Genomic DNA, 10,000 nt, shown 5'->3' on the forward strand with positions numbered 1-10,000 from the left:
AAGCAGGTTTGGGCCTGGTTAGTACTTGGATGGGAGACCGCCTGGGAATACCAGGTACTGTAAGCTTTTTGGACATTTTTCACTTAGTATATAATAATTTTGCCAACAAATAGAGTCAATGCCCGATCTCTGAATATTAACAGGTTTGGGCCTGGTTAGTACATGGATGGGAGACCGCCTGGGAATACCAGGTGCTGTAAGCTTTTTGGACATTTTTCACTTAGTATATAATAATTTTGCCAAAAAATAGAGTCAATGCCCGATCTCTGAATCTTAGCAGGTTTAGGTCTGGTTAGCACTTTGATGAGAGACTGCCTGGGAATACCAGGTGCTTTAATCTCTTTGGAAAATTTCACGAATAATATAATAATCTTTCTTTAAAAAAAAAAAAAAAAAAAAAAAAAAAGGGTCAATGCCCGATCTCTGAATCTTAGCAGGTTTAGGTATGGTTAGCACTTTGATGAGAGACTGCCTAGGAATACCAGGTGCTTTAAGCTTTTGGGTTTTCTTTCCTACTTATATAATGTACTGGCGATTAGATTGGCTGGTCTTTAAATAGCCCTCTCTTTGCTGCTGTCTTCGCTTACGGCCATACCAACCTGAGGGCGCTAGAGAGCTAGTGAGAAACAGGAAGTGTGTTGGCTATAGGGAGGTGAGAAAGGCTCACCCAAACTTTTGTGTTGTTTTTTTGCGTTGTTTTTGTTCAAGATAAGTATTTTTGTTTCTAGTTTTTTGTGTTATTTGTCCTCCCAACAGCTTTGCTGTTTGGGAGGGATCGTTTTAGTTTTGTGTTTTTTGTTAAAATGGACGGATTAACGGCTACAGACATGGATTTGGCAAAAAAGACAAGGCAGCTAACTGAAAATGGACTTTATCAAAGACAACGAGAAAAGGATTACCCAGAAAGGCGAATGAAACGGATCTATACCAAGGAAGCAACGGTAGTGATTGATTTGACGGAGGTACAAGATGGGAGAGCAGAGGACATTATAGAAGCATTGAAAGACAAGATCGAAGTGACTAGCATACTAGCGGTAAGACCAAAAATGATGAAACAATATGAAATTACATTGGAAAAAGAGGAAGATATTGAGAAACTGGAAGAAGGATTGATGATTAAAGGAAAGACTTGTGAAATTAAAAAGTTGAACAATAAGGATTTTGCTGTATCTTTCATGCATCTGCCTGCTTACTTGGAGGATGACGATATTTTAAAGAAGCTGGAGGGATGGGGGGTGACTCCTATCTCACAGATCAAAAGGAGATTCTACCCAGGCACCCGCATTGAGGATGGAACGAGGTTCCTGAGAGTACGGTTTCCAAAAGAGGTGGCTTCCCTGCCCTACAGCACGAGAATGGAGACGGAAGAAGGACCTCAGTATTTCAGGGTGATACATAGCCAGCAGGTGAGAACCTGTAGGTTATGTATGAGCCCTGAACACATGATGAAGGACTGTCCTGACTTCAAATGCTATAAGTGCTCGGAAAGGGGACATTTCGCGAGGGACTGTAATGCGGTGAGGTGCCCGGACTGCAGGCTTGTGTTAAACAAGTGCGAGTGCTGGTTCGGAGAACAACATCAGGAGGAAGAGCAGGGGTGTGGGCAGATGCATGAGGAAGCCGGTGAAGAGGAGCTACACGAAAACACGGAAGGGACACCAAGAGAGGATACCACAAGCACGGACGTTGAAGAGGAAAGTGAAAGGACTGGATCAACGCAGTGCAGTGAGGAAACGGGGTCACTGATGGAAATAACTGATACTTTACAGATTCAACTGGAAAAGACAGAGGATCAGGAGTGGGTCAGCGAGGATGGGAGAATGGACAAAGACAGTGAATGCATCGACGATGCCGGCACTACAGGAATCAATAAAAGAAGAAGACAAACTAAGGTAACACCAAATTTAGAGAAAGCCAAAAGAAAAGTATTAAAACAAGGATGTGATGAAAAACAAGACAGTGGGGAAATGGTAAAGGAAGGAGAGTGAATGAACTGACAAAATGGGGATTTTATGGCTTTTATTTTATTTTATGGTGCTGAAAATTGTGACTTTTAATGCTAGAGGATTAATGAATGTTTATAAATTTGAAAAGGTGAAGGAATTGTGTCGAAATGAAGATGTGATTTTATTGCAAGAGACAAACTGGAAAGAGAATGTTATGGAGGATATTAGAAAAATATGGGAAGGGGAATTACTTGTTAACAATGAAGAGGAAAAAATGGGAGGAGGAGTGGCGGTTTTAATAAGAAAAGACAGAGGTATAAAGACAAAACTTATATATAATGATAAAAAAGGAAAATGTATGGTGGTAGAAATCGAAATGGAAGAAGACAAATTTGTTCTAGTGAACGTGCACGCTCCCAATGGAGAAAAAGAAAAGAAAATATACTTTAATGTTTTAGCTGATGTAATTGAAAAATGGGGGAAGGTGGTGATTGCAGGGGATTTTAACACTGTTTTTAGTAAAATGGATATGGCAAATGGGATGGTTTTTAAATCGGATGGGGGTAGAAAAGAATTAAGGTCATTGATGGAAGAGAAAAATATGATTGATGTGTGGCGGGAAAGAAATGGAAAAAAGAAGGAATTTTCAAGAAGACAGTTGGTGGGGAATTTTATGTGCCAAACCAGAATAGACTATTTTTTAAGTACCAGAAATCTTGAATGTTTCATTGATGGAATATTTTACAAAGAAACGACCTTAAGCGATCACAAAATGGTTTTAATGACGATGGATTTTAAAAGACAAACAAAGGGACCTGGGGTGTGGATTTTAAACACTGAGGTTTTAAAGAATGAAAGTTTTAAAAAAGAGATTGAAATGATATTAGATGGGAGGAAAAAAGACCTGATGTATATGGAAGACAAAAGGCAATGGTGGGAAAATGTTAAGTATGATATTAAGAAATATTCTATGAACTACTGTAATTTATTACAAAAGGTTAAAAGAACCAAGGAGAGAGAAATAAGGAGAACTCTAAAAGAGGAGTTAAATAAAAACCAAGTAGATGTGCAAAAAGTAATTGAAATAGAAAATACGTTGAGAAAAATAGAAGAGGAGAAATGCAAGGGGGCAATGTTGAGAAGCAAAGCAAAATATACGGTGGAAGGGGAAAAATGTAACAGATTCTTTTTTAATCTTGAGAAAAGCAGGGGGAGAGCGGAAACAATTAAAGAACTTAAAAGTAGCAATGGAATGGTGGTCTCAGATACAGAGGGGATTTTAAAAGAAGTGAAATCATTTTATGAGGAACTTTTTAAGTCTGAGGGGGGAGATGAGGAAAAAAGGAATATTTTGTTGCAACAGATAACAAGGAAAGTTGGCGAACAGGATAAAAAAATATGTGAAAGGGAAATAGAAACTGAAGAGATCATACATGCCATAAATCAATTAAGAGTGAGGAAAAGCCCCGGAGTAGATGGTATTGGAAGTGAGTTTTACAAAGTTTTTAAAGAAAAAGTAAGCGTGATTTTAAATGAAATTTTTGAAGAAGTTTTTAAAAAAGAAAGAGTAAGCCCAAGAATGGGGCTAGGATTAATGAAAATAATATACAAGAAAAAAGGAGACAAAACTGAGCTGAAAAATTTTAGACCCATTACAATGCTAAACACTGATTTTAAAATTTTAGCCAAGGTCTTAGCAAACAGATTAAAAAATGTCATGCCAAATATAATAGAAACAAACCAGGCGTATGGAGTAAAGGCGAGATATATAGCAGATGTTACTAGCAGCATTAGAGATATAGCAGGGTATATAAAAGAAAAAGGCAAAAGTGCTTATGTTATTAGTATGGATTTTGAAAAGGCTTTTGACAGAGTTGAACATGGCTTTTTATTTGCAGTTTTAAAGGAATTTGGGTTTGGGAATAATTTTATTAAATGGATTTCGGTTTTATACAGGGATATTTTTACAAAAGTAAAATGCAATGGTTTTTTAACTCAACCTTTTAAAGTTTTAAGATCCATAAGACAGGGGTGTCCATTGTCGGCACAGTTGTACTCATTGGTAGCAGAACCTTTAGGGCTTTTAATAAATAGAGAAAAAAGAATAAATGGAATACAAATGGAAGAGGGAGAAGAATTAAAGAAAATATTTCAATATGCTGATGACACGACAATTGTGGTTGAAAATGTAGAAAGTGTTAAAAGAGTGATGGAGAAAACAAAACTGTATTGTGAGGGTTCGGGTGCAAAGATAAATGAAGAAAAAACTGTATACATGAAATATGGAAGGGCAGAGGTTCTTACAGGGGTCTGTAAGTTTACAGAGGTGCAAGAAATAAAGATTTTAGGAATAATTGTAGCAAAGAATGAAAAGGAGGCTACGGACAGTATGTGGGAAGAGACGGTGGGAGGGATGGAAAGAAGACTGATTTTCTGGAGAAGCAGGTTTTTAAGTTTAAAAGGGAAAATTTTAGTTGTAAACATGCTAATGTTATCTAGAATGTGGTATACATTACATGTGATGCCATTGCCAGACTGGGTTTTTAAGAGAATAAAGAAATGTGTTTTAGAATTTTTATGGGACAAAAAGCCTCCAAGAATTGCATATTTTACACTGATTGGGAAACCGGGGGAGGGAGGGATGGGTTTGGTGGATGTAGAACAAAAACTGAAAAGCATGAGAGTAAAGGTGGTAAGAAAATATTTGGATGATACGAACAGAGCAGAGTGGAAGAGATTGATGGCTCTTTATTTAAATAAATGTGGGAATTTTAATTTGGGGGAAAATGTTTTATGGATGAAGCTTAAGAATTGGATGATGGAGGGGATCCCACCATTTTACAAAGAGGTTTTAAGCGCTTGGAGGCTTTTTTTAACAGAGGTGGATTTTAATCCGGAGGGGAGAGAAATGATTTTAAATCAACCTCTGTTTTTAAATGGGAAAATAAAGATGCAAGAGTATGATATCTATTTTAAGAAGTGGTTGCAAGCAGGGTTTGTAAAGGTGAGGGATGTTTTATGGGAATTTAAAGAGGGATTTTTACCACTTCAAGTGATCATAGATGCAATGGATGAGGAGAAGGAGGACTTTAATGTAAATGTTTTAAAAAGACAATATGAACAAGTAAAAAAAGCAATCCCAGGACAATGGCTGGAAGAAATTATTAAGGAGGGAGAAAAAGAAAAGAAAATGAGCGTGTTTCTAAAATGTAAAGACAATATGGTGAATTTTAATTTGGGTTCTGTTAAAATGTTTTATGGGTTTTTTATAAATAGAGTTTTTAAAAAACCTCTTGCCAATCAGTTATGGATAAGGCATTTTAATGAAATTGAAGAGGAAGATATATGGAAGAACATGACATGGAAATGGTTGGATGTGGATTTACAAAGTTTTGATTATTTTATTAGACAAAATGTGATTTTTACTGAAATGAGATTGTGTGCAATGCAGAAAGAAACTAATGCCCAATGCAGAGTTTGTAAAAAAGAAGATGAAGGAATTTTACATTTGTTTTTATTCTGTGAGAAGTTGAGCCCATTTTTTAAGGAATTAAAGGAAATAATCAAAGACTTAAGAGATAATGAGGGGGACTGTAACTGGAATAGATTTTTTATGTTGGGAATGGCAGAGAATACAGCAAACAAGAAACTAATTAATTTGTTTTTAATTTTGGCCAAAAAAGCAATATGGAAAAGAAGGAATATAGTCAAAAACAGAGATTTTATTGCTAACCTATGGTTGATTTTTAAACAGTTGGTTGAAGATTATGTAAAAATGCTGTACAGTTATTTTAAACTGGAAAACAAGATGGGGGATTTTTATGGAATTTTTACGAAGGAGGTTACATATATTTTAAAACAAAAGCACTTTTATATGCCAAGAGAAGATTAAAGAATTTGATGAATTTGTGAATTTAGATGTTTTTGGTTTTTAGTGTTATGCATATTTTGGAAAAATGCTTTTGTGAAATGCTTTTGTTTTTATGAAAATTTCCCTGTAACAGCTTTAAAGTCTTGTACACAACTTATATTTTGACTGTGAATAAAAAAAAAAAAAAAAAAAAAAAGCTATGCCCGATCTCGTCTGATCTCGGAAGCTAAGCAGGTTTGGGCCTGGTTAGTACTTGGATGGGAGACCGCCTGGGAATACCAGGTGCTGTAAGCTTTTTGGACATTTTTCACTTAGTATATAATAATTTTGCCAAAAAATAGAGTCAATGCCCGATCTCTGAATATTAACAGGTTTGGGCCTGGTTAGTACATGGATGGGAGACTGCCTGGGAATACCAGGTGCTGTAAGCTTTTTGGACATTTTTCACTTAGTATATAATAATTTTGCCAAAAAATAGAGTCAATGCCCGATCTCTGAATCTTAGCAGGTTTAGGTCTGGTTAGCACTTTGATGAGAGACTGCCTGGGAATACCAGGTGCTTTAATCTCTTTGGAAAATTTCACGAATTATATAATAATCTTTCATTTAAAAAAAAAAAAAAAAAAAAAGAGTCAATGCCCGATCTCTGAATCTTAGCAGGTTTAGGTATGGTTAGCACTTTGATGAGAGACTGCCTAGGAATACCAGGTGCTTTAAGCTTTTGGGTTTTCTTTCCTACTTATATAATGTACTGGCGATTAGATTGGCTGGTCTTTAAATAGCCCTCTCTTTGCTGCTGTCTTCGCTTACGGCCATACCAACCTGGCTATGCCCGATCTCGTCTGATCTCGGAAGCTAAGCAGGTTTGGGCCTGGTTAGTACTTGGATGGGAGACCGCCTGGGAATACCAGGTGCTGTAAGCTTTTTGGACATTTTTCACTTAGTATATAATAATTTTGCCAAAAAATAGAGTCAATGCCCGATCTCTGAATATTAACAGGTTTGGGCCTGGTTAGTACATGGATGGGAGACTGCCTGGGAATACCAGGTGCTGTAAGCTTTTTGGACATTTTTCACTTAGTATATAATAATTTTGCCAAAAAATAGAGTCAATGCCCGATCTCTGAATCTTAGCAGGTTTAGGTCTGGTTAGCACTTTGATGAGAGACTGCCTGGGAATACCAGGTGCTTTAATCTCTTTGGAAAATTTCACGAATTATATAATAATCTTTCATTTAAAAAAAAAAAAAAAAAAAAAGAGTCAATGCCCGATCTCTGAATCTTAGCAGGTTTAGGTATGGTTAGCACTTTGATGAGAGACTGCCTAGGAATACCAGGTGCTTTAAGCTTTTGGGTTTTCTTTCCTACTTATATAATGTACTGGCGATTAGATTGGCTGGTCTTTAAATAGCCCTCTCTTTGCTGCTGTCTTCGCTTACGGCCATACCAACCTGGCTATGCCCGATCTCGTCTGATCTCGGAAGCTAAGCAGGTTTGGGCCTGGTTAGTACTTGGATGGGAGACCGCCTGGGAATACCAGGTGCTGTAAGCTTTTTGGACATTTTTCACTTAGTATATAATAATTTTGCCAAAAAATAGAGTCAATGCCCGATCTCTGAATATTAACAGGTTTGGGCCTGGTTAGTACATGGATGGGAGACTGCCTGGGAATACCAGGTGCTGTAAGCTTTTTGGACATTTTTCACTTAGTATATAATAATTTTGCCAAAAAATAGAGTCAATGCCCGATCTCTGAATCTTAGCAGGTTTAGGTCTGGTTAGCACTTTGATGAGAGACTGCCTGGGAATACCAGGTGCTTTAATCTCTTTGGAAAATTTCACGAATTATATAATAATCTTTCATTTAAAAAAAAAAAAAAAAAAAAAGAGTCAATGCCCGATCTCTGAATCTTAGCAGGTTTAGGTATGGTTAGCACTTTGATGAGAGACTGCCTAGGAATACCAGGTGCTTTAAGCTTTTGGGTTTTCTTTCCTACTTATATAATGTACTGGCGATTAGATTGGCTGGTCTTTAAATAGCCCTCTCTTTGCTGCTGTCTTCGCTTACGGCCATACCAACCTGGCTATGCCCGATCTCGTCTGATCTCGGAAGCTAAGCAGGTTTGGGCCTGGTTAGTACTTGGATGGGAGACCGCCTGGGAATACCAGGTGCTGTAAGCTTTTTGGACATTTTTCACTTAGTATATAATAATTTTGCCAAAAAATAGAGTCAATGCCCGATCTCTGAATATTAACAAGTTTGGGCCTGGTTAGTACATGGATGGGAGACTGCCTGGGAATACCAGGTGCTGTAAGCTTTTTGGACATTTTTCACTTAGTATATAATAATTTTGCCAAAAAATAGAGTCAATGCCCGATCTCTGAATCTTAGCAGGTTTAGGTCTGGTTAGCACTTTGATGAGAGACTGCCTGGGAATACCAGGTGCTTTAATCTCTTTGGAAAATTTCACGAATTATATAATAATCTTTCATTAAAAAAAAAAAAAAAAAAAAAAAAGAGTCAATGTTCGATCTCTGAATCTTAGCAGGTTTAGGTATGGTTAGCACTTTGATGAGAGACTGCCTAGGAATACCAGGTGCTTTAAGCTTTTGGGTTTTCTTTCCTACTTATATAATGTACTGGCGATTAGATTGGCTGGTCTTTAAATAGCCCTCTCTTTGCTGCTGTCTTCGCTTACGGCCATACCAACCTGGCTATGCCCGATCTCATCTGATCTCGGAAGCTAAGCAGGTTTGGGCCTGGTTAGTACTTGGATGGGAGACCGCCTGGGAATACCAGGTGCTGTAAGCTTTTTGGACATTTTTCACTTAGTATATAATAATTTTGCCAAAAAATAGAGTCAATGCCCGATCTCTGAATATTAGCAGGTTTGGGCCTGGTTAGTACATGGATGGGAGACTGCCTGGGAATACCAGGTGCTGTAAGCTTTTTGGACATTTTTCACTTAGTATATAATAATTTTGCCAAAAAATAGAGTCAATGCCCGATCTCTGAATCTTAGCAGGTTTAGGTCTGGTTAGCACTTTGATGAGAGACTGCCTAGGAATACCAGGTGCTTTAAGCTTTTGGGTTTTCTTTCCTACTTATATAATGTACTGGCGATTAGATTGGCTGGTCTTTAAATAGCCCTCTCTTTGCTGCTGTCTTCGCTTACGGCCATACCAACCTGGCTATGCCCGATCTCGTCTGATCTCGGAAGCTAAGCAGGTTTGGGCCTGGTTAGTACTTGGATGGGAGACCGCCTGGGAATACCAGGTGCTGTAAGCTTTTCGGACATTTTTCACTTAGTATATAATAATTTTGCCAAAAAATAGAGTCAATGCCCGATCTCTGAATATTAACAGGTTTGGGCCTGGTTAGTACATGGATGGGAGACCGCCTGGGAATACCAGGTGCTGTAAGCTTTTTGGACATTTTTCACTTAGTATATAATAATTTTGCCAAAAAATAGAGTCAATGCCCGATCTCTGAATCTTAGCAGGTTTAGGTCTGGTTAGCACTTTGATGAGAGACTGCCTGGGAATACCAGGTGCTTTAATCTCTTTGGAAAATTTCACGAATAATATAATAATCTTTCTTTAAAAAAAAAAAAAAAAAAAAAAAAAAAGGGTCAATGCCCGATCTCTGAATCTTAGCAGGTTTAGGTATGGTTAGCACTTTGATGAGAGACTGCCTAGGAATACCAGGTGCTTTAAGCTTTTGGGTTTTCTTTCCTACTTATATAATGTACTGGCGATTAGATTGGCTGGTCTTTGAATAGCCCTCTCTTTGCTGCTGTCTTCGCTTACGGCCATACCAACCTGGCTATGCCCGATCTCGTCTGATCTCGGAAGCTAAGCAGGTTTGGGCCTGGTTAGTACTTGGATGGGAGATCGCCTGGGAATACCAGGTGCTGTAAGCTTTTTGGACATTTTTCACTTAGTATATAATAATTTTGCCAAAAAATAGAGTCAATGCCCGATCTCTGAATATTAACAGGTTTGGGCCTGGTTAGTACATGGATGGGAGACTGCCTGGGAATACCAGGTGCTGTAAGCTTTTTGGACATTTTTCACTTAGTATATAATAATTTTGCCAAAAAATAGAGTCAATGCCCGATCTCTGAATCTTAGCAGGTTTAGGTCTGGTTAGCACTTTGATGAGAGACTGCATGGGAATACC

General features: G+C 37.7%; 7 non-coding genes across 7 annotated transcripts in view; all 7 read left to right on the forward strand.

Annotated features, from left to right (window-relative positions):
- The window catches only part of LOC127994403 (5S ribosomal RNA), a 119-nt gene extending 53 nt beyond the window's left edge, over positions 1-66 (forward strand). The window contains exon 1 of the ribosomal RNA XR_008167393.1: positions 1-66. This exon is cut by the window's left edge and continues 53 nt beyond it. This is a non-coding gene — a ribosomal RNA (5S ribosomal RNA).
- Positions 67-6,621: 6,555 nt separating this feature from the next.
- On the forward strand, positions 6,622-6,740 carry LOC128008057 (5S ribosomal RNA). The gene has a single exon (XR_008179795.1). It is a non-coding gene; the product is annotated as a 5S ribosomal RNA (ribosomal RNA).
- Positions 6,741-7,250: 510 nt separating this feature from the next.
- LOC128008058 (5S ribosomal RNA) lies at positions 7,251-7,369 on the forward strand. The gene has a single exon (XR_008179796.1). It is a non-coding gene; the product is annotated as a 5S ribosomal RNA (ribosomal RNA).
- A 510-nt stretch (positions 7,370-7,879) lies between these two features.
- On the forward strand, positions 7,880-7,998 carry LOC128008059 (5S ribosomal RNA). The gene has a single exon (XR_008179797.1). It is a non-coding gene; the product is annotated as a 5S ribosomal RNA (ribosomal RNA).
- A 512-nt stretch (positions 7,999-8,510) lies between these two features.
- On the forward strand, positions 8,511-8,629 carry LOC127991676 (5S ribosomal RNA). The gene has a single exon (XR_008164730.1). It is a non-coding gene; the product is annotated as a 5S ribosomal RNA (ribosomal RNA).
- Positions 8,630-8,987: 358 nt separating this feature from the next.
- LOC128008060 (5S ribosomal RNA) lies at positions 8,988-9,106 on the forward strand. Its single transcript, XR_008179798.1, has one exon. It is a non-coding gene; the product is annotated as a 5S ribosomal RNA (ribosomal RNA).
- Positions 9,107-9,621: 515 nt separating this feature from the next.
- Positions 9,622-9,740, forward strand: LOC127995890 (5S ribosomal RNA). Its single transcript, XR_008168818.1, has one exon. It is a non-coding gene; the product is annotated as a 5S ribosomal RNA (ribosomal RNA).
- Positions 9,741-10,000: the final 260 nt, after the last annotated feature.

Source organism: Carassius gibelio, chromosome B22 (assembly GCF_023724105.1).
Source record: "Carassius gibelio isolate Cgi1373 ecotype wild population from Czech Republic chromosome B22, carGib1.2-hapl.c, whole genome shotgun sequence".
In the NCBI taxonomy this organism is placed as follows: domain Eukaryota; kingdom Metazoa; phylum Chordata; class Actinopteri; order Cypriniformes; family Cyprinidae; genus Carassius; species Carassius gibelio.